The sequence below is a fragment of the Lynx canadensis genome, chromosome F2, assembly GCF_007474595.2.
Source record: "Lynx canadensis isolate LIC74 chromosome F2, mLynCan4.pri.v2, whole genome shotgun sequence".
Taxonomy (NCBI): domain Eukaryota; kingdom Metazoa; phylum Chordata; class Mammalia; order Carnivora; family Felidae; genus Lynx; species Lynx canadensis.
In genome coordinates this window covers 11,404,811-11,429,994 of record NC_044320.2, presented here as the reverse complement: position 1 = coordinate 11,429,994, position 25,184 = coordinate 11,404,811, and the positions used below count along the sequence as shown (strand labels likewise).

Genomic DNA, 25,184 nt, shown 5'->3' with positions numbered 1-25,184 from the left:
AAATCACTGTCTACATGCACACATACTATTTGGTGCTAACATGTTTAAAACAGTGTATTTGAGTGTATTATTCTCAAAACACTACAAACACAAGAAGAGAAAGCAAATCAACAAGTTAAAATGTCTCCAAACTAGGCATTCAGTTTGGGCCATGTTAAATTTGCCAAGCAAAGGGCCTCCAAATGAAAATATGATGAGAGGGTCAATGGAGCACAAGCGTGGAGGTCAGGGAAGGTCAGCCCACAAATACTGCCCCTCCCTGTACCCCCACCACTTCCCATCTGGAGAGCGCAATCCAAAGACCAGGGATACTTGAGAAATCATTCAGAGGAACAGCAACAAGAGACCAGGGCCACAGTGTCCTAACCAGACTGTGACTGCAACATAATCTGGGCTCTATGTTCCTGCTGCTTGCCCTCCTGCGGTTACTGCTCACTTTCTGAACCTCTAATCTAATTTCTAATCTCTCCACCACCACCAATTCTGTGAGCTACCTGCCATCATGCAAGAAACTCCTCTTCCATCCAAATTAACTTGTAAGTGTCTCAAACTTTTAACCAAAGATTCTTGAATGAATTCTAAAGAATATTCTGGACTCCTACAGAAAACTAACCATAATTTCTTTCCTAATTTAAAGTCATTCCTACAAATAAGCAAAACTTAACTATGTTACAAATGTAACTTGGGGCTCTGAATATAAACAATAAAGACACTCTGAAATTAAAGATTACAGAAATCATTTTTGAGACTTTTAAGAGGCACCTTAAAATTTATTAAAAGTTTAAGTTTCACAGTATAAAATTTGAACATTAAAAAGGTAGAACATTCAGAAAGAAGACAAAATACTAAGATCACTTTACAATGTTATCAGTCTAATAAAGAACTGTTAAAAAAACTTCCCAGAAAAAGAACAATGAAACACATTTTGAGGAAAAAAAAAACACTAAAGTGATAACTGATTTTTACAAAGTGTTCTTTCTGCAATAAAACACCTTTTTTCGTGTTATACATTCTAAAGTGCTCCAAGAACAGTACTGCATAGATTCCCTACCTGGGCCTACCTTTTCTTTAGATCCCTAATTCATATGCTTCCCTTACTGAAAAACAAGTAAAATTACTTTTCATTCTTTATGAAAATATTTCATGTTCCAAATCAAAAGTGGAATTTTCAGTTATACTAAAAAATCAACATTTCTTACATCCTGGATAGTAGCCTGTCGTCATACTAAATCCCTTAATCCATTTGATATTTTGAAGGAATACATTTAGAAGAAGCAAAGCAGATATTAAGGAGAGTAAGAATGTATTTAGAACTTCAGAAAGCAGCACTATAATAAGGAGGGAAAGGGGTTATAAATATTTGCGAAACCTACTCTGTACCAGGCATTTTGCTAGAGACCATAATTTTTTCATATAACAATCAAAAACAGATGATGTTACCCTTTCCACAAAAAGTAAATGAGGGGTGTGCCTAGGTGGCTCAGTCCATGATCTCAGAGTTGTGGAATCGAGCCCCGCACTGGGCTCCGTGCTGATGAGAGGAGGCTGCTTGAGATGCTCTCTCCTTCTCCCCCCACTCAAAGTCAATAAACTTAAAAAAAAAAAGAAAAAGAAAAAAAAAGGAAAGGAGGAAAACGAACCTCAAAAGCTGATTTACTTACCTCATGTCAGTGCTAATAAGGGCTGACGTGACTCAAGCACAGATCTGCCTGGTCCCAAAGATAATGACATTTTATCCACAATAAAATGCCTCAAAGGGAACATTCTTCCTGTAAAAATTTGTTTTCATTGATAGTTTTCTTTATTACAAAAAACAACTGTAGCCATCACCCTGAACAAGCAGAACCTGTGGGATGTAACCATAAAGCAACTTTTTATCTACCTCTGTCCTTTATTCTGTGGTGACAGTTCAATGTCCCTGAGCTTTTACTTAGGCAAGCCTATGACTCTGGTCATTTTTGAGTTATAAAAACTGTCAGAATTTAGAAATTGACAGACCCAGTTTAGTGTAATTATCAACATTTTTCTTCCAATGCTACAGCTTCTGCCCCATCCCAGCTGGGCCTGCAGCTGGCTACCCCCAGGCATTACAGGCCCTCCCTTCCACTCTCCTAACCCTGGGGTAGCAGTTAAGTGTCACTAGAAGGCATGGGCACACTCAGCGCAAAAAGTATTTAAAACTGATCTACTGAGAGAATGCTTTCAGGAGTCCCACGGAAGCTCTCACCCACTCCGGCACTGGGAATCCCTCACTGTAATACCCTGATGCGGGATAATGCGGCTCCTGCGGGAATCCAGCCACTTCTTCCTCCCTCTCTGCCTCACACCGCCCCAGTCCTATGAGCTTCCCCTTCCTAGTAGCCCTCATCCGGTCTGTAGGAAATACGCACCTTCCCCCAAAGAACTCTGGGAGGATGGGCCGAACACCCATACAGTAACCTCGCTTTGCTGTGCCACCAGCACCGACAGCTTATCTTTCATTAGGGCACAGTGAGACAAACATATATCCGCTGTCTCCCCTGAACTGCAGAGTTACATATTAAGCCATCCAAATAGTTACCAGAAAGCTTCTGTACTTGAGGGGGAGCACACCAAGAAGGGAGGGGGGAAGTTAGAAGAAACTCCTAGCACAGGGCCAGCTGGGTGGCTCAGCTGGCTAAGCGTCTGCCTCTTGATTTCAGCTCAGGTCATAATCTCTCGGTTTGTGGGATGGAGCCCCACGTCAGGCGCTGCACTGACAGCTCGGGTAAGGTTCTCTCTCTCCCTCTCCCCCACACTCACTCTCTCAAAATAAACATTTAAAAAATATTTTTTAAAAAAATCCTAGCACACTAACAATTTGGTTTACAAACACTTTTCCAATTTCCAACAACCTTGTTCAAAAACTATTCTAATTTCCAACTTCTTGAATCTTTACACTAACAGATGGGGTAGGTACTAGAAGTCCCAAACCCATTTTCCTGCTCTTTATTTGGCAAGACTTGCATGGTATCCTTATAACTCTCTTTAAAAATGTGTACCTACTGACCGAGGGCCAAACTCAGAAAAAAAGAGCTCCATTTCAACATATTACCTGACATATTTAGCACTTTACTAAATTTTCCACAAAAAGGAGGAAGAAAAATCCATAATCCCACCACATAGTTATTAGCCACAGTTAACACTCAAGTGCGCTGCTTTCCTTTCTGTAAAGAGTCCATTTGTCAATTGAAAATTTCTTACTTCAAGTTTTCTTTTCAAAATCCTGTCCCCAAACCCCTCATTTATATAATTTCATCGAACAATCCAGTTTCCCACACAATTTCGGTGTGCCCTTTTCAAACACCAAACTTCCACTAAGCCAATGTAAAGGTAGCTTTCTGAAACTTGTGACATTGTCACTCCCCAAACTCAAAACCTATAATGGCCCCCCACTGCCAGAGATTAAACTTCAATCTTTTAAAATTATGTATGGGCACCTGGGTGGCTCAGTAGGTTGAGTGTCCGACTTCAGCTACGGTAATGATCTCACGTTCCTGGGTTCGAGCTCTGCGTCGGGCTCTGTGCTGACAGCTCAGAGCCTGAAGCCTGCTTTGGATTCTGTGTCTCTCTCTCTCTCGCTGCCCCTCCCCTGCTCGTGCTCTGTCTCTGTCTCTCAAAAAATAAAATAAAATGCTAAAAAAAATTTTTTTATTATGCATAATCTGTACAGTCTCCTATACAAGTTACATCTCTAAACGTGACTTTAAATATATAAAGCATACTGCAAGAAACATGTGAATGCCAGGGGAGTTTCTGGCCATTGGATCCAACATACACTCAAGATGGGAAAGTGTCTCAGGATTTGGCCACAGTTCCACAACAACCACTGAAAGTATCTCAAGATCTCAAGATCTCAAGGACTACAGATTGAATCCGCAAAGTGCAAAACAGCAAAGAGTGTTCTTCCTTTATTAACGTGGTAAAAACAAATTTGCAGCAGGGAGTAGTCCTCATATGACTGCAAATAAAACTCTATCACCACACATATAATATTTACTGGCTCCGCACTCATAACCACAACTGCCAAAAAGTTAATCTAATGTTCAAGAGCAGATTTATGGGAACTTTAAATGTTTAAAACCGGATTTGGGGATTAATTTTATTAATGTTTCACACATAATCTGCCATCCATTCACAGAGCACACATTAAAAAACTTGTTTTAAAGTCATCTTTCAACAGATGAAGTGAGAAATAAATTCCAATTAACATGCTACCAAGTAAAAAAAAGCACTCATACGGGGCGCCTGGGTGGCGCAGTTGGTTAAGCGTCCGACTTCAGCCAGGTCACGATCTCGCGGTCCGTGAGTTCGAGCCCCGCGTCAGGCTCTGGGCTGATGGCTCAGAGCCTGGAGCCTGTTTCCGATTCTGTGTCTCCCTCTCTCTCTGCCCCTCCCCTGTTCATGCTCTGTCTCTCTCTGTCCCCAAAAAAATAAATAAACGTTGAAAAAAAAAATTAAAAAAAAAAAAGCACTCATAGTTCTTAGCCCAAAGAAAGAATCTTTGCTCTTCTCAGAAGTGTATGTCAGTAAAAACTCACAGAATTACAGAAGTGCCTAAAAGAAAGAAAAATAATCAGTTCTCTCTTAAAGCTGACAATAAATGTATTCACTCAAAAAGTACACGAGAACAATGAGTGGGCAAATACTGATGTGCCTTTATGTATAATTGTGGAGGATGTGCATGCACTCATACAACATGCATATGTGTGCGAGATATCTGGAGAGATGTTCACCATAACAGTGACTGCTTAGTGACTTTTGCTTTGTTCTTCTACTTTTCCATTTTGTTTCCATTTTTTTTTTTTATAAATGAACATATACTTTTACAAGAAAAGAATGCTATTTGCGTTATTAAAACACGGCACGAAAAGCTACAGTAATCAAGACATGTGGTACTGGCAGAAGGACAGACATGTAGACCAATAAAACACAAAAGTGAGTCCAGAAATAAACCCATATATCTAGGGTCAAATGGGTATCAACAAAGATACCAAAGCAATTCAATGAAGGAAAGGATAGTCTTTTCAACAAATGGCGTTGAGACAAGTGGGTATCTATATACAGAAAGATGAACTTAAGAAATTTACCTCATACTACATACAAAAGTTAATTAAAAATGGATCACAGACCCAAACACAGGAGCTAAAACTATAAAATACAAAACATTTAGAAGAAAACAAAGGCGTAAATCTCATGTCCTTGGGTTGGGCAAAGAATTCCCAGAGAGAGCACCAAAAGCATGATCCTTGAAAGAAAAAGATAAACGAGACTCATGAAAGTTCAAAACCCTTGCACCTCAAAAGATACCGTTAGGAAAATAACAAGACAAGGCACAGACTGGGAGAAAAATATTTGCAAATCACGTGACTTGTAACTGCTTGGGATAAACTGTCTACCAGCACCTGTTTAGCCCTACTTTACGACTTGAAGACGGTTTCCTATAACACTGTAAAGCAGTTATGCTTCTAAAAAAATGTTCACTCATCTCTTCCTGTGAGACCCAAACAAGATCCTAGTGAAAGAACTTCACTAAAAGTTCTGCTTGTATACCTCAAGTAGGAAGAATTCTGAAGTGTTTAAGTACTGTTTTGAATTATTTAAAAGCATAAGCTATCAACCTACCCAAACCAGGCAAACTCGGAATGGTTTAAAAGAAATAAATTTGATTTTAATAAAACATATACAATTTTTAAAAGCTGCCGATAAGGAACACCGAAGATCAGCTAAAACAAAGTTCTTAAATGAACTTTTAATATGCTAATGGACTAGTAAGAAGGGGCCAGTGACACATACCAAAGAGAGAACACTGGCCAGTTGTCACCATGGCACACACTATGATGGAACTTTTGGCACACCCATTTCAAAGGGTTGCCAACCCCAGGCTACATATTTTGACTACTGCTTCAACATGCTGTTCTATAAATAAAAAGGAAAAGCTTGGGTTTAACTATATTCACATTGTAATGAGGAAGTCCCACTTACTGAAGAGTATTTCCAAAATGCTTCAGCCCTAGATTCCCAGACATCAACCTTTTACTCACTAGTAACTCAGAAGTGGTGCCACTATAGCTAGATTACCTTACACGTCCAGCTCTGTACATTCAAGTACACTCTAACCCGAAAGAACAGAATAAATGAAGCTGACTTTTTTTGTATTTTAGAAAACTTGGTAAATAATATTTACATAATATGAGAATATATTAAATATTTAAGTCAAAACCAGTTTAAATGTAACAATGTTCAACATGTTAGCTTTTAAAAAAAATTTTTTTTAATGTTTTTATTTATTTCTGAGACAGAGAGAGACAGAGCATGAGCAGGCGGGGCAGAGAGAGCTGTCAGCACAGAGCCCGACGCGGGGCTCGAACTCACGGACTGTGAGATCACGACCTGAGCTGAAGTCCGACGCTTAACCGACTGAGCCACCCAGGCGCCCCCAACATGTTAGCTTTTAAAAGAATACTGTTTAAATGTTTGTTTATAGAAAATAAACTGGAAAGGAGTTAGAAAATGCCAATTGATAAAATGAAGCTCAACCTCTGTTTAAAAAAATGACAAATTCAAAGTTTAAACTTCCCTCCAACTATGCTAGCTTCTCTTAACTTCCCTAAATCTATATTGTCCCAAGATCTAAAGGAAAAGATGCCTTTAGATCGTGGAGCGCCTCGGTGGCTCAGCTGGTTAAACATCCAACTTTGGCTCAGGTCATGATTGTACCGCTTATGAGTTCAAGTCCCGCGTCGGGCTCTGTGCTGACAGCTCAGAGCCTGGAGCCTGCTTCGGATTCTGTGTGTCTCTCTCTCTGCCCCTCCCTCACTTGTGCTCTGTCTCTCTGTTTCTCTCTCAGAAATAAACATTAAAAAAATAATAATAAAAATAAAAAAGCCTTGTTAAAAATGTGCTTAACACTTCTGTTACAATTTTCCAGAATTTTAAGGCAAGAACTGCAGTATGATATAAACAAAAGCAAAGTAATCTCATACCTTGCAACACAAGATGGTTTTCTCACATTTCACTTTAATGTAATGTCCCTGAAATTCTTAAAGAAAAAAACACGTATGGGGGCTCCTGGGTGGCACAGTTGGTTAAGCGTCCAATTCCTGATCACGGCTCAGGTCATCATCTCACGTGAGACAAGAGCCCTGCATCAGGCTTTGCACTGACAGTGCAGAGCCTGCTTGGAACTCACTCTCTCTCTGCCCCTCCCCTGTTTTGCTCTTGCTCCCTCTCTCTCAAAATAAATAAATAAAATGCTTAAAAAAAAAAAAAAAAACACACATCTGATTTTTTTCAAATCAAAAGATGTCTGGACACGTTAGTCGTTCCTTTTTGAGTAAATGTTATTAGTTATCAACTTACCTTGGAGAACATGCATCTCAAAATTCCACCAAGGTCATCATACATTTGCCTCAAAATGCAGATCAAGAATACCAATAACAACATGTACCGTGTTCTTACCACATGCCAGGTACTTTCTTAAGTCAGATTTATTGACGTATAATTTACATATGTTGAAAAACAATTCTCCAGACAATTTTTTTAATGTTCTGTAAGCAGAGCAACACTGACCCACTGCCCTTTGCTCTGGACTATATTTTCAAACAGCCTTGAAAGATAAAGATAAATGTTAACCTCTGGAGCAAAAGACAGGCATGCTTACTGTCCAGTGTAATAAATACAATGTATCCCTCTAGAGCAAAGGGCAGGCATGACTGCTGCTCATTACAATACCCTTGGGTTCCCTAAACTCAGGGCTTCTCTCTGATTATGTAACCCACTACGTGTGCAAGTATTACCTGAGCATCAGGAAACCAGCACAAATGCTGAACCTCTGGCTACCGCTCCTGCTATTCATGGGTAACAAACTGCCCTTCATCTCTCCCACAGGAGTCTGTTTTCGGTATACCAGCATCGATCAAAATGTGGCAGGGTAACTTACTAGCTTGCAAGAAGGTAAGATTTCAGACCATTATGGTTCTGGACAGTTTTGGGAATAAGGACGGGATGCTGACAGAACCATCCGTGACTTTCTAGAAGAGAGAGGATAAAGGCCACCAAGGGCAGAGTTCTAGGAAATGGGAAGACACCCTGGGATCTGAGCGTGGTCCTAGTGGTAGATGGGGAGAAGGTGAGAATACAGATCCCTACTACTCTACCGATTAATGAATAGGAGTTGGACTAATGTTTAGAAACTGAGCAGTGAGAAGTGGAACTGAAATCACCCACCCAAATGGTGTTTGTTCATTCTCCTCCGGGCTGGCAGAGGAAAGGATGTGGCAAGACAATGCGGCAACAAGCCCTGTCTCCAGGTGAAAGGCAATGTGGCTGTGACTGCTGAGCCAAGGAATCCCCAAAACTAAAATAGATTATGTAAGTAACGATGGCCTTGCTGCCAATATGGAGTTTTAGGTGCACCAAAAATATGAGAAGTTCCTTTGAACTACAAGGGAATGACCAAAAATGAACACAAAGCTTTGATTTGTGGTACAGACAGCTTCTCTCTCCCTCCATGCTCCCATCTCTATCCCACTCTACCTCCACCCCCAAACTCTTCTGCTTTACAGAAAAAAATGATAAAGGATGGAGTTGAGGTCTCTCTGACGCCCAAAAAGAACTGAAGGCCATAAATACCCCTATTGGGCTGCCTATACCCCTATAAGGAACTGCAGAGACAGACTCAAAGTTTTAAGGTTCTTTTAGATATAGGAGCCCATGTCATCACCAACCTACCTCGTCCCATGAGGGGAGGGAACATCCAGATTCAATTAAAAGGGTTTGGGCAGGATTTACATACAGATGGGAAGAAAAATCAGTATCATGTAAGAGTAGGGCTCTTTGGGCGAGTTCAATGTCCTATTGTTGCTGCCTCTACAATCCAACATATAATAAGAATTGGTGTGTTATATGCTTGTACTTGCCCACCCTGTAAGTGCCAGAGGGGATTCTCCCAATCAGGAAGGGCTGCATGTAGAAAAATGCTAGTGCCTTTGGGACCCTACAACCCTAATGGCCGTTTCTATTTACAAGTCTCTGTAACTTATGATTTTACTGCTTAGACCCTCTGACAAAGGGAGGCAGACAGTCTCCCCCTGGAAGTCCCCCTGTGGGTTCTGAACTCTTCGCCTCCCTGACACAACTCTCTGGCATACTCCTTCTATAAGGTAATTGTTAGCATGCTACTAGCCTCTTGTGGAAACTGAATGCCTGAGTCATTCATGGAGACCTCATGATCCCCAGCCTGATGTTCCTGCTTTGGTTTTCTAATCTACTACTCCCCCTTGGTTTACTCTAAATGGTAGTTTTAAAAATGGGTCACATGTGCCCAAGCTTTCAAACCTCCAGACTTATCTTACAAAAACAGCACTGATCATTCACTTTACCAACTCTCTCTGCCAAATAAAGGACCCAAAAGCATGAAGTATCAACTGTCAATGTTAGGTGAGGCTCCTCTTCTCTCCCCAAATCAAATTATTTGGAATCCTGAGCAATCACTGCAAAACAAGATAGGTAAGAGTTTAATCCAGTACAACAGCAGCTGATAAAAGCAGATTTTTCTTTTACTTCCAATCAACCTAGAGCCTGACAGGGGGTGCTTTTGAAAGCGGTTTCCTGTATGGTTTGTCTCCTCAGTCATCATCCACAGAACTCTGAGAAGCTGCAGGAATATGCAGGCGCAGACTCAAGGCCTGGCTTCATTACCAGCATCGCAGAAAGGGACTATATGTCATGGGGCAAAGCCCTGTGCTTGGCTATGCCACCTGGACAGAGCCCAGGGAGAGTGACCTCCTGGGAGTACCCACGTGGGTCCTATATTCCTACTTGGGGGCAGGTCAACTCCATGACTAACAATGTGGAGACAGTCAACTCAAAATGCGTCTTTGAGAAGGCATCTGGCTTTGTCTTGGCCCCAGGAGCATCTCAATTTTACATGAAATAGTAACAAGACCTCTGGGGAAAATTTATCACCTACTCTACCACCAGAAGCAAAGTTACAGCCTCTACAGAACCTACATCCAGTAAATCATCAAATCTTATGGATTTAACACCACTGCTCCACTGTCAACACTCAAATACTGAGCACTATCAATTCTTTCCTGGACTTTGGCAACAGCCCCTTAACTTGCCTACCTGTACTCAATCTTACTTCCCCTTCAATCCATTCTCCAGAAGCTGTCAGAACAGGCTGAGTATTTCACTCTCTCCCCCTTAAAATCCTATAATGGTTTCCCCATAGCCTTCAGTCCAAACTGACCTAAACTTGTTAACATGACTCACGCAGCCAGCCTTACAGTTTACCTATTATGTACCTCTTACCCACCCCTCCTTTACATCATACAAAACCAGTATCCATTTCTAAAGTGTACCTGACCTCTCTTATCTCCAAGCTTTTGCTTCTCCATCTTATGCCCATGCATTCTTCCTTTAGCCTGACTGACTAATGGTCCACTTTGCAGGTTTTAATTCAGATAGCATTACAACATGGGCTTTTAAGACTCATAAGACGAGGTACCTATGGAACAAATAGCAGTGAATTCACATTGTCTATTTTTCTCTATCTTCTACTCTAAGGAGAGACCACTAATATTTATTCACTGTTAATATAACCCTGCTTAGGTGCTCATTAAGTATTCAGATGATTAGGGACACCTGGGCGGCTCAAGTCATTTAAGCGTCCAACTTCAGCTCAGGTCATGATCTCACGGTCCGTGGGTTCGAGCCCCGTGTCAGGTTCTGTGCTAACAACTCAGAGCCTGGAGACTGCTTCAGATTCTGTGTCTCCCTCTCTCTACCCCTCCCGTGCTTGCATGTGAGTGCATGCGCATGCTCTCTCTCAAAAATAAATAAACATTAAAAATTTTAAAAAATGTATTCGGGTGATTAATAACAATCCTATACCAAGTACTGTGCTGGCTGTCAAAAAAAATACATTATCAAAAACCGGTTTTTAAATGACCATTCAGCTTAAAAATACATTATTTTAATAAAATTATATTCTGCCCTCCCTATCACATTGCACTGAAATTAAATTAAGAATGTCAACATGAGGGGCGCCTGGGTGGCTCAATTGGTTGAGCGTCTAACTCTTGGTTTCGGATCAGATCATGATCTCAGGGATCCAGTCCCACGTTGGGCTCTGTGCTGAGAATGGAGTCTGCTTAAGATTCACTTTCTCTCCCCCTGCCCCTCCTCTTCCCCACTCACATTCTCTTAAAAAAAAAAAAAAAATCACTTCAAGACCTATTAAATCACAGATTTCATCTAAATTAGTGCCTTCAAATTCTCTATTCCTCTCACACACAGAGAAATGACATAAATAATTGCCAAATAATTATATCTAGGAATATATAACTCTTTTCATAGCAAGTGTGTCCTAAAATTGACCTAAATAAGCATTCAATGTAAAGTGAATTATCTAAGAACATGCCAATTTTTGATTGGAAGAAGTATTATTCTAAGCACAGTAAAGAGTATCTTTATCAGTCTAAACTTAACACAATACCAGACAAAATGTACCAACTAGAATATATCAAGTAGAGATTACTTGCATGGCAGAAAATAACTGCACAGGATTAAAAACTTCACAGTGTTGCATACAATAGTACACTGAACAGCATCTTTTCAAAATAAATAGCTACAAAAATGTATCTTTGCATTAGGTCTTCACTTAAACAAAATCACCCAACATCTTTGAAAAAAGCCATTCTCACCCATGGTACCACAATCAAGACGTGGGATGTGTCACAAGAAATGTGTATATTTAAAGAACCAACGTTCTAAGAATGACTTCCTTGTTTGAAAAGTTTTACAAATGTCACTCATTTGCATTCCAATATATTTACATGAGTGGGAAACGAGCGAACCTACAGCAAGTTAACAGGAAATCATAATCCTGTACATGCTCACAAGACAGCAGAGAAGAAGTGAACATTTTCCATCCTGTGTGTCAGCTGAAAAAGCCTTTAGATTGGCTGTTTTAAGTACGCCTTCTAAGTATGTAATATAAAATACAGGACCTCAAATTAGTACTTCGAAACCAAATTTTAGTAAAGACTATAAATCATAGAGGCCTTGGCATACAGTAAGCGTTCACTATTACAGCATAATAATTAAAGAGCCAACACCAAGTTCTATCAGTAAGTAGCTGTGTCACTTTAGTGTAACCTCAGCTTCCTAGTCTGTGACATGGGAATACGAACAACCCTAACAGGGTTGTTGTAAAGACTGAATGTCTTAGAACTCAACCTGGCAAGTAGTAAACGCTATGTGTTAGTTACCACTAACATTATCACTATCACTGAAACATTACATAACCACTGTCACAGTACTTAAGATACCTTCCATTTCTGCCACCTGAAAAAATAGCTCTTGAAAAATTAACTTAATTTTAGGAAACTGATCATAATATAGGGTAAGCTTACACACCCAAGAATTTTTATGCTGATTTTAAGTGCACAAAATGTTATCTGAATTCATTGCTCATGAATACTGACAAGACACATGAGTCAAATAACCATTCTAAATGAACAATCCACTCAACGGACTAAAGCATAACACAAAATATATGTCTACTGTACTTTTTTCCCCAAAGATCCCAAAGCAGTTTAAGTAATCAAATATAGCAATCCTCGAAATACTTGAGAAAACTGCAGCTGAGACCAATCAACATTTTTCCCAAACCTTTTGCCACATAATTACAAAATGATGTTATAATCAAAAACTCTTTGACCTTGCCATTCTTTCAATTATTCAAAACATTTGAATATCTACTGAGCATCAGTCTAAATTCCGACACAGTAATAGAAAAGGAGAGATGAAAAATAGTGGGAATGCCACTAACAACATAATTAAATATTTCCAAATATTATAATTTTGTTTTCCTTAAATAGTGAAAGAGCAAATTATAGGCTCTGTAAGTTGAGTGCATCAATACTTAATAATTTAAGTAACCTCATTCAAGTGACAGTCCAGTCAGTATTTTCACTAAGGAAACCAGGAGTAAGATGACTGAAGCATCCCTCTGTACTCCCCAATTACTTACTATGGTAAATGACCATTCCAAATATGAGTTAAATAATCCCAAGAGTGACACTATAACATATTTTTAACCCATATTTGGGGAAAGCTCAGAAAAATGGGACACCATAAGTTTGATTTTGTTAAATATCACCTGTAATCTATATAAACTATATTTGCTTAATCTTAGAATCTGCAATTATATTTTTGCCAGGGCAACTAGAATGAATTTACTAATCACGTCTCCCTTGGCTGAACCAGTTTCTTAGGAGAGAAAAATCTAGCCTCTCCTCAATTATCAAACGATCTAGAATTCATACTATAAAGCCAACATCTTATGAAGCAAGAGTTTCCTCTGGAGCAGCTACATAACTGTTAAAAGTTTTAAGGAATTGAAAAAAAAAAAAAAAACGTTATCTAACAAAATTGCTCTGCCAAAGAAATGCAATCCTAACTATGAGTTAAGAAATCTTACTGCTAGGGACGCCTGGGTGGCTCAGTCGGTTAGGCATCCAACTTCAGGTCAGGTCATGATCTCGCAGTCCTGGAGTTCGAGCCCCGGGTAGGGCTCTGTGCTGACAGCTCAGCTCGGAGCCTGGAGCCTGCTTCGGATTCTGTGTCTCCCTTGCTCTCTGCCCCTCCCCCACTCATGCTGTTTCTCTATCAAAACTGAATAAACATTAAAAAAAATTTAAAAAAAAAAAATCTTACTGCTGGAGTGGTTATCCAAAACCTAAAAGAGAACAAACAGCCAAGTGCCTTTTTAATACCTAGCTCCCCAGAAAGGCTGTTAGAAAATGGTGATGTCAACACTGATAGCAACTGTATCATACTGATATGCAGACAGGTATACCTCAGACCTAAAAACCTTCCTTTGACTTCATTATTATGGACTATGACGGTCCCATGAAAAAATGGCCGGGGGCGGGGGGGGGGGGGCTCTCATTTCATTTTATGAATGCTGATCAAGCAGTGTTACCCAACTACAACACTTCACAAAGGGGCTATCAAATAAGCCCCAATTACCAAGGTGTTCTAGACAGGAAACTTCGGTTTCTATTATTAAATACAATTAAAGAATTAAAAGGATCAGTGTGTTTTTCTTGAGGTACATTTGTCTAAAGTGATTTGCATGAAGTCCCCAAAGACCCAAGTGATTGAAATTCCTTTAGCTATATAAAACACTCCTCTGGAATGTCTGTCAGCCAAATTGCAAGACTGTAAGAACACAAAATTGACTGATACACATTTTCCACACAAAGATTAAGTTGGAAAGGGATGGCAAACTCAATAAATTTGCAGGAAGGGGGTAACAAAAGTGTAAACAAATTCCAAAAATCTTTGTCTTATCCAGAATAGCATTTTGTGGTACTGCAAGAATTCAGGCATTTCATCAGTATTCCGCACACCAGGGGACACTCGATAACTACTGCTGACAAATTAGACGAGAAAAAGTCTCACCAACAAACGGTATTAACAGGTAAGGCTGCAAATCAGGCAAGAAACCGATCGAGGAGGAACGTGGAGGTGTAGAAAGAGTAACAATCTTCTGCCAAATTTTATATTCAGAGAAAATTAATACATCATAGATACCCCTCCAAGGGAAAAAAAAAAGACATTTGGTACGGCCAAGAATAGCCAGGAGTTATACACATACACACACACACACACACACACACACACACACACACACACAGCAACTGCCACTTCCACTACAGTTTGACAGTCACCGATTTGGGTAATTATAGCAGAAATTGTGTGTTTTGGAAACACACTAGACCACACCCTAGGACCGAGAATTTGGACTTTAAATGCTGGGAATTTAAGAGGTCAACGCGGTGTACAAGTTGGACGGTCTGGCCGCACAGGTGGAAGGGTGGAAAGGGGCAATAAAGACACCAACTTCCACGCGGGTGACCAGGACCGCTGGCTGTCGCGGCGAGGCGTGGCGGAATCCGAGGGAAAAGGGGGTGTGGATCTGTGGGCGAGTCCGGGGAGAAAGGGAGGGAGGTAAGGTGGCCGCGAGGACGACAGGGAGCTGGGAGCCGCGGATGGGGGGCGAGCGCCGACGCGGGAGGGGAAGAGCCAGGGAGCCGAGAATCACGCACGGCGGCCGGCTCCAGGGGGGTGGGAGGGCGCGCCGAGCACGCGCGTGGAGGTGCGGGTGGGAGGAAGGGGCGGAAGAAAGGAGGTCCGAATGAATGAGCGCCGGCGGGGCCCGGGCCGCGGGGGAAGGGGCAGGGCGCCGCGGGCCGGCGGGCGGGGGGCGCCCGCAGAGGTGCAGCCGCAGCGCCGGGGGTGGGCGCCGGGGCGGGCCCACGGCGCCGGGGGCCGAGGAAGCCCCGCGCCGGCGCGGCCCCCACCGCGCCCGCCTCTCCGCCAAAATGGGGTGGAGGGGCAGGCAAGCGAGGGGCGTGAGGGAAGACGGAAAACGGTAAAAATAAATCACTCACTCTCCGCTCGAGCCTCCTGGCTCTCTCAGCCCCGCTCCTCCGCCCTCCTTGAGCCGCGGCGGCGGCCCCTCAGCGGCGCTAGAGGGAGCCCCGGGCCCGGAGCGGGGCAGCGGCGGCGGCCGGACCGGGAGCCCCTCCGCACCTGCCCCTGTGGCGGAGCCGCGACGAGCCAGGCGGCGGCGACGGCGGCAGCAGCAGCAACAGCAGCAGCAGCAGCGGCGGCTCCGAACGGGGAGGGCAAGTGACCCGGATGTACAGGGTAACGGCGAGGAGGGGGAGGGGGGAATGCCAGGAAGTGAGGGCGCCGCGGACCTGTCCGGCCGTGCGCATGCGTCGCGCGCCCGCCCCGCAAGGTAAATCCTCGGCCTTCCTTCCCCGCCCCTCTTCCCCCCGCCCCTCCTGAAGGGGGCGTGGCGAGGCCGGAGACAGGTGGTCCTGCGCCGGAGGAAGGAGAGGAAGGGGGCGCGGCCACCGCCTCCGCGCCCCCCGCCCTCCTTAAAGGAGCAGCATCGTCGCGCCGAGATGGCATCTGGGTGGGTCAGAGTCTTGCAACCTTCTCATCTTACACTGGGAAAACTGAGGTTCAGAGGTGGGGGTAAGCTGCTTCAGGTCAGCTAACCCGGAAACACCAGGAACTGGAACTCGGAACTCGCCGATCAGTACTCTTTGTGCTGAACTCAGCGAAGCTGCCACATCCCACCACCCCCACGCCTCAAATGGCTGGGCTGGCGAGCAAGCCTTTCCCCCGCTCCAGGTACTGAACCTCACTCCCGCTCCCCGGCAAAGCAGAAGCGCGGGCCGACTCCCCAGAGCCTAGAAGTGCACCGTTATCGCCTACGATGGTATCGTGGAGACACCCTGGGGAGATGTTAAATGATCAGTCTGAGGACAGAAATCAGGCGCCACTTGAGACTTGTACCTTGCCACGCATGGCTCTAAGAGATAAATGAGATGTTACAGAGTTACGCTCTGGGCAAAAATGTCGAGGGCGGGGGGCAGAGAATTTGGATGTGGCCCAGGGCACAGCATCTTATTTCCAGAATCTCTCTTCACCCTGGAACATAAATGCTCCCTCTTTACATATCAAAACAGAACATTCCATCCAGCTAGTTCATCCTAATCCTGCTATGACACTGATTTTTTTCATTAACACTAAAGTGTAAATGATTACAATGTTACCTTTACCTGGAATATTTTCAGTTTGATCGGATAATTACCATGGAAGTAAATGGTTCGAAATATTTTGGGGTCAAGGCCCCTACTGAAAATCCCACAAAAGTAGGGGCTTTTCTCCCCCAGAAAAATGCACATATGCACACAAATTTGCATACAATTTCAGGAGATTTATGGACCCAGGAAGCCTACCTATGAAAACCTGACTATGAACTCTTGTTCTGGTCAAATAGGTAAAATCCCAGGAACTATCCAGGCCTTACCAGATGTGGTAGCCAAGAAAGCACTCCTTGCCCCAAATACAGAAGGGCAGCCCTTCCCTTATTTAGTCTTTTGTCTTCCTCTTGAATTACCTGGAGACTCCACGGTGTTAGCCATACTATATAGAAATGTGTTAAGAGTCAAGGAGAGATTAGATGGCTTTTAAAAAAAAATTTTTTTTGTGTGTGTTTATTTTTGAGACAGAGACAGAGAAAGAGCACGAGCAGGGGAGGGGCAGAGAGAAAGGGAGACACAGAATCTGAAGCAGGTTACAGGCTCTGAGCTGTCAGCACAGAGCCTGTCGTGGGGCTCAAACTCGTGAACCGCAAGATCATGACCTGAGCGAAACTGGACGCTTAACCGACTGAGCCACCCAGGCACCCCGAGAGATGGCTTTTTGAAGGCATACACTAAAGGCAAGTGTCATAGGCCTCAGACTTTTACCCTAATTTTCATACTTTAGGAAAATTTAGGAGTTCTATACTATATTATAATCTCTATCAATTTCAGTTAAACTAAGGGAGCCAATATTTTGCAAACATTGATGCTGACAGAACAGTCTTCACAATCCAAGAACTTTGGTCCGTTTTTCTTACACGCTGATACACAGTCTTAAACAATTCTGGTCCACAGAAATCCACTGTCCTCAATTTGTGCCAGAGGAAGAAAGTTCATACACCTGCCCAGTCCCTTAAATATGAGCTCTGAGTAACCATACATCTCTACCTCAATATCCCAACAAAAGCAGAAATCTCTTCCATAGTATCAACCCCATCCAGTTTAGCTCAAATATCTCCCATTATGGGGACCTCCTTATTGCAACGGTCAGCCTCTTCTCCTTATTGCAATGGTCAGAGGTTCTTGAGGAACCTCTCCTTTTACACTGAGCAGAAATCTGATACCCGACAATTTTCATCCATTGGTCCTAATTTTATCCCTGGAGAGCAACACAGACATGAGACCAGCCTGGGGGAGCTTACAGTCCAGCAAAGAAACGTCCGTTGTTGAATGATAACCATAAAATAAGATGAATCCTGTGAGGAGGGTAGAGCACCCCCTTCAGAGATACCTTTCTCATTGTCTGCCCCAGATCCCTGGCCTGTGACAGAACTCACAAGTAAGCTCTACCACTACACTACCCCATGTGGGATATCCTGAAAGAGGGAACAGAAGACAAGACCTTCAGAGCAGTGCTGAACTTATCCTTCCTCAATCCTTTCTTTGTCACCCTGCATGAATGTAATCCCATTTCAGCTGAGGTCAAAGCTTTCAAAGTTTTATGTTGAAAAAAACAAGCAGAAGGATGCAAAAAAAAAAAAGAGGTTTACATAAGAACCCCAGGCTCTCGATGATTTAATCACTGTGGCTTGTTAGCATTTTTTTTTTTTTTTTAGTCCTTCCAATGTGCCAGGCACTGTACTAAGCACTTTGCTTGCTTTTCCTCTTTTGCTTTTTACAACCACCCTATATGGTACTATTATGACATCCCCCTTATAAATGAGGAAACCAAGACTCAGTAGGAGATCCAGGATTCAAACCCAATCTGTCAACTCCACCGTGTGTTTCTGCATTTCTATAAACTTGACTCTGCTTTTGTAAATTTCAGAAGTTCCTGATCTCTTCTTCAAATGTTGTTTCCTTTGAAAACTTTATTACTAAATCAACTTTAAAACATTAAGGGGCACCTGGGTGGCTCAGTCGGTTAATCGTCCGACTTCAGCTCAGGTCATGATCTCACGGTTTGTGAGTTCGAGCCCCACATCAGGCTCTGTGCAGCAGAGCCTCCCCCACTCACACTCTGTCTCTTTCAAAAATAAATAAATAAACATTTAAAAAAAAATTTAAACACTATAAACAAATTGTTTCACTTACTCATTGATTCATTCCATCAATACACAATTTTGCCACCCTACTGCGTCCTAGGCACCACGCTGAGGGTCTAGATTGGAGGTCAACAGATGTGTGGTACCTGCCCTGGCAGGGCTCACAATTTCACGAGAGAAAGAGCTGTAACCTCAGAATTACAACACAGCATCATTCGTTGTCATCTAGGAGAGTGGAAGAACCAACACTCCCTGGGACAGTTGTGAAGGCTTCAGACCGGATGCACTTGGTCTTGAAGAGACTGGGGGAGGGGACGAGAAGAAAAGGCACATGGGCAGAGAGGAAGGGGAGTTTATGACATGCTGGAGGTAAGGTTGGGCGAGTGTGACTGTGCAGGCCCTCCTCAAACACCATGCTAAGAAGTTTGAACTTGCCTCCTGAAGGCAATAACAAGTTAACAGAAACTTCTCAGCAAGGGAGAGACATGATCAGATGCGTTTTCTATCAAGGTCACTCTGACGACAGTGTCCAATGCGGACTATGGTGGGAAGGAGAATTGAGGTCCGCAGACCGCTGAAGCTTTTGTACAGTCCAGCTGACAGATAATTAGTGCCTGGTTTAGGAAGCTAGCAATGGAGAGGGAGAAGGGGCACCAGAATTAGGATACTCCTGTCGAATCTCCAGGAGTTTGTGACTAGCTGAATCTGGGCAAAGTAGCAGCAGGAGCTGTGGAACCTGACCCTGAGGTTCCTAGCTTAGCAGACCCATCAGAAGGTGACACCATTCAATCCCGATACCTTTACACAGTTTTCCTTCCTGTCCTCTCCCAACCTTTATTCACGTCAATGCACACTGCTTCCATTACTATTTCAGATACGTGCAACTATTTCCCAATGCCATTTCATATTTCTACAGTCACATTTATCATTTTAATGGCGGCAGAATATTGCATCACGTTGAAATAGCTCAATTTCCTTCGGTTGCTAAAGGTTCACACCCTGCATGCCTGGTTTACCCTGGACTCATTCGGTTCTGAGCATTTTGCAAGAGATGAGTTGAGTGAGGAAAGAGAGCCTTTAGGTGAAGGGTGTCAGAAAAGTGTGCCCTCAAGAGTCAGCCAAGCTGCAACTCTCATGGGAGAGTACTGAGAGAATGTACTGCATCGGAGAAGATGCAGAGCTGTGACATCAGCCTACCATGTATTCACTCACCCAACAATGCTTTCTTGTGAAGCAGAGAGACAATACAACAGAACTGAAGCCACCTGGCCGAGCCAGGGTCTGAATCCTGTTCTACTGCTTATACAAGTTCTCCAACCTCTCAGAGCTTCAGTCTCCCCCTCAAGTTTGTGGTGAAGATTAACCTGGATAAAAGTTACAAAATGCTTGGGACACAACTAAGCATACATTAAGTTCGATAATAATTTTCAGTCTTGGTTCCCTCCATATGCTTTCTTGACTTCCATCATTTTCAGAGTTTCTGAACAAACCCACCAGGCAACAATGCATGTATTAGAGTTCAGAGCCTGAATCTGCCAGGGTGAACCAGGACCACTCACATGACCTCTCTAACCTTTCATTTCCCATCTGTGAAATGGGCATAAGAACATCCATCACAGGAATGTTGCAAAGCTCTCATAAGTACCGTCAGTATAGGAATATATGTTCAAAGCCCCAAAGCATAATGTCATTAATGCCTATTACTGCTGTTATAGACATTGCTGTATCCTTGGTTTCTTCCCATTAAAAAAAAATGACTTCCACCTAAGTTCCTTGGACTGCAGTTCTGGGTTAAAGGATCTGAATATCGCTATGGTTCTTGATTTGCGTTGCTTGGATTGCCCTTAGAGAGGACTCTTGATGGTGCTACCATGGTTAATTCAAATATGACATATTAGTCCTCAACCTAACATTCAGGGACTTCTATCAACGGCTTCCCTCCTCCTCTTGGTGGAAACAATGAACACTGAATCCTTGAGGAAAGAGGCACCCTCCCAGACATTTCCAGGACGGCCAGCGGTTCGAAGGCTAAGGACTAGGACTCCAGCGTCCGGCCTGATGGCTGAGCATGCAGTGGGCGAGTTTCCTGAATGCAGAAGAGGACACAGGAATGAGGCCTGGGCATCCCCAGACAGCACTCGAAGCCTGTCCGCCATGAAAGATGGCATCAGAGCTGCTACTCAAAAGAAACAAAGTACAAAGCCAACAGCTCAAACCTAACACACTCCTGTTATTTAGCAAAACATTAGCCAATCTCCCAGGAGCCATAAAGTTGTCCTTAAGGCCGTATTTCCTCAGAGTTCCAAGGCTCTATGAACCTCCATCACATTCCCAAATGTAACATTTCTCACAGGTGGGCAGTTCCACGGGGTGACCTACAGGAAGGCGGTAAGCTCTCGCAGCCTTGCATCGCTGGTCCTTCCCTGCGCCTCAGATGTGCCTTCTAGCCTCCTCAAGTGCCTGTTTCTTGGCCTTCAGGTTCAAGGGTCACCTCCTCAAAGGGGTCCTCCCGGTCACACCTCCCTCACCTCCCTTCAGTCATTCCTATGTGCCACCGGCATTTTTTTTTTCCTTCACGGTAATTTGTATAACCTGTAATTATTTTTATTTTTTTAGCTTAAAAGTGTTGTTTTTTTTTTTAATTTTTTTTTTCAACGTTTATTTATTTTTTTGGGGACAGAGAGAGACAGAGCATGAACGGGGGAGGGGCAGAGAGAGAGGGAGACACAGAATGGGAAACAGGCTCCAGGCTCTGAGCCATCAGCCCAGAGCCCGACACGGGGCTCGAACTCACGGACCGCGAGATCGTGACCTGAGCCGAAGTCGGACGCTTAACCGACTGTGCCACCCAGGCGCCCCAGCTTAAAAGTGTTTTTAAAAAGCCTCCCATAGGGCGCCTGGGTGGCTCAGTCGGTTAAGCATCCGACTCTTGATCTCGGCTCAGATCACCCATCTCACGATTTATGGGTTCGAGCCCCACATCGGGCCCTGAGCTGATGGCGTGGATCCTGCTTGGGATTCTATCTCACCCTCTCTCTACCCTTCCCCCACTTGCTCTCTGTCTCTCTCTAAATAAAGTTCAAACAAAAAAGAAAAGAAAAGAAAAGAAAAGAAAAGAAAAGAAAAGAAAAGAAAAGAAAAAGAAAAGCCTCCCACTAAAACATCAGCTCTGTGAAGGCAGAGGTGGGAGCTATTCCGCTCCAACACCTATCACTGTGCCCACCCAGCTCCTAGGAGACCCTCAATAAATGTGTGGAATGATTGGGCAAAAAAGGGCGGTTCCCAGCCCCGGACATCCTTCTTTCACCCTAAACTCTATGAAGAACAATGTTGACTGCAGACACAAAATTGAAAACACAGATGAGCAAAAGGAAGAAAATATAAACACTCATGATCCAACCTCCCACCAAGTGGATCCCCTTCCAAATGTTTTTTCCTGTATCTATATAAAGATAATGCATATATTTTTATAGAAATGGCTCCTAAACTGTAATCTGCTGTGTTTCATTTCACAGTATATCTTAATCACCTTTCCTTAATAAAGATACTTCTGCTGCCTTGCTGTTAAAGGTTCTGGAACACTCAGCCATGTCACTACACCACAGAGTATTTAACACATCTCCCAGTGTTAAACTAAAGGGGAGGTTTCTTCAATGTCAGTAAAGGTAAAATGTTTTAATACAGCACTTCCCTCTTGACAAGCTTCCCGTTTTTTCCTCTGTGTTTGTATTGCTTTAGTTAGAGCTTGTATTTGTACAGAACCACACTCCCTACCGCCCATTCACCACCTGGAGTTATTAGAGTCCCCATCAGCTGGAGAAGCAAGATTGTTTGCAGCCGGCAAAGGTGACGTGTGACGAAGCCAGGACGATGTCTCGGAGTTCAGTTTGGGAATCTGCTGCTGATACAGGCGACAGAAAGAAAGAGCGCCTTTTCTTGCCAAGATTTTAATGTAAAAAGAGGAAGAGACTTTCGGCAAGCCTTCACTTCCCCCTCCCAAGCCCTGCCCAGGGGCAAAGTTTTTCCCTGGAGGGATGGACTGGTTCCCAGGGTTTACTGAGGTCCTGAGCAGTCTGTGGCCCAAAGCCCACTGCACCACTTAGAGACAAAGAACTGGCTGCAGAAAAACCCAAGAGGGCACGCTCGGGATGCACTGTCCTTTTCCACAAGAAGCAAGTCCAGCCCATGGCGTGGTTGAGACGCCACTCGGCATTTTCCAAAAAAAAAGTGTTAATGTTTGTTTATTTTTGAGAGAAAAAGAGAGAGAGAGAGAGAGAGAGAGAGAGAGAGAGAGAGAGAGAGCATGAGTGGGGGGAGGGGCAGAGAGAGAGGGAGACACAGAATCCAAAGCAGGCTCCAGGCTCTGAGCTGTCTGCACAGAAGCCGATGCGGGGCTCCGGCTCACCAACCATGAGATCATGACCTGAGCCAAAGTTGGGCGCTTAACTGAACCACCCAGGCCCCCTGCCACTTGGCATTTTTGGCTCTGACGGTGGTCAGGTCACTGCCCTCCGGAAGGAAGGACCTTGCCACACAGACACAACAGACCCCATTCCAGCAGGACTGGTCAGTGCTCAAGGGCACTGGCTGCCTTGCCCACCTGCCACCTCCACCATGGCTGGGCCACCTTACCAAGCTGTGCAGGCACAGGAGGGGGTCACCTGAACAAGGGGGCGAGATGTCATCAAATCAGAAATGGCACCGGAAGACAGGAGGGAGAGAAACAGCTGGTGGGGGCGTCTGTTCCTGGACCTCAAGTCATTGTGACCCAGAAACCCAAACAGAGGTCCATCTCTGCTGCCCCACCCATCTTAATACAGCTCTCCATCCGAGTTAGAGGAAAAACTTTCCCAGCAAAGAACAAGAATCCCCTAATTGTGTCAAGGGTCATGAAGTTAATCCATGCCATTTTAAAAAGCTTCTTCATGGGGTGCCTGGGTGGCTCAGTCGGTTAAGCACCCAACTCTTGGTTTAGGCTCAGGTCATGATCTCGTAGTTTGTGGGTTCAAGCCCCATGTCGGGCTATGCACTGACAGTGCAGAGCCTGCTTGGGATTCTCTCTCTCTCCCTCTCTCTGCACCTCCCCTGTGTGCTCTCTCTCTTTCAAAATAAATGAGAATAAACTTTAAAAAAAAAATAATAATAAAAAATAAAAAGCTTCTTTGTGTGTTTTACAGAAACACCATGGTTGGAGAAAAGAGACGGGTTTTTCTTGAAATTTAATGGCAAGATGGAACTACCACCACTCGATACCTTGGCTCGACTGCTTAGTTTCTGCCGGTTTTGAACAAAATGATTTCCACCCATCTTTATAATGACAGTTTTCACTTGAGAGAATTAGGCATCAGGAATGTATTTCACTGGAGGTCACAAAGCTACTAAGACAGGGTGTCAGGATTTGACGCAGGTATGAGCAGCTGGTTACGTGGCCCAAGTCATACTGCCTTTCTTGCCTCCCGTTCATTTTTCTCTCTACAAACATTAACTAACTCATTCAGTGTCCAAGCTCCATCTAAAATATCAGGCTTGGGGCGCCTGGGTGGCGCAGTCGGTTAAGCGTCCGACTTCAGCTCAGGTCACGATCTCGCGGTCCGTGGGTTCGGGCCCCGCGTCGGGCTCTGGGCTGATGGCTCGGAGCCTGGAGCCTGCTTCCGATTCTGTGTCTCCCTCTCTCTCTGCCCCTCCTCCGTTCATGCTCTGTCTCTCTCTGTCTCAAAAATAAATGTTAAAAAAAAAATTTTTTTAAATAAAAAAAATAAATAAAATATCAGGCTACTCATTTACAATACCACCTAATTCACCATTATTGGGGTTTTTTAATTAATTTATTTATTTTTTAATTTAAGTAATCTCTATACCCAACACGGGGCTCGAACTCCTGACGCTGAGATCAAGAGTCCCATGCTCCACTGACTGAGCCAGCCAGGTGCCCCTAATTCACCATTATGATGAGGATTAACTAAAGCAACAGATGGAATGTATGAAATTGCTAACATTCAACCACTTTTTACCCTAAAAACATTGATGACATACAGTTAAACCTAATATACCAACGTTCTTGGACAACTCTTAAGTGTTTAAATGAAAGTGCATGGCTGATTATCTTGCTTTTTGAAATCTGCAGCTTTAGTATTCAAACCCATAAGGCAAAGAACACAGGCTCTAGACAGACAGACCTGAGTCTGAATCCCTTCATTTAGTCATCTGTAAAAAATAGGAAAGTCATGGTACTCACTGTCAGAATTAAGTTATTTCATGTAAAGCACTTAGCACAGTGCTTTACAAATGTTAAGTGCTCGATAAATATTAGCCTTTTCTATTATTATTATTGCTGTTATTATTAACTTGCTTTCATTCAGATGGTTTTGGTATAAAGCTGCCCATTGTAGCATTATTTATAATAAAAACCAGAAACAAATTCAATTTCCCACAACAGGGA

General features: G+C 43.4%; 1 protein-coding gene and 1 non-coding gene across 4 annotated transcripts in view; both read right to left on the bottom strand.

Annotated features, from left to right (window-relative positions):
• CYRIB (CYFIP related Rac1 interactor B) overlaps positions 1-25,184 on the bottom strand; it is a 138,142-nt gene that overhangs the window by 63,368 nt on the left and 49,590 nt on the right. The gene's annotated exons all lie outside the window — the stretch shown is intronic.
• Positions 9,622-9,826, bottom strand: LOC115506573. Its single transcript, XR_003966428.1, has one exon. It is a non-coding gene; the product is annotated as a small nucleolar RNA SNORA73 family (small nucleolar RNA).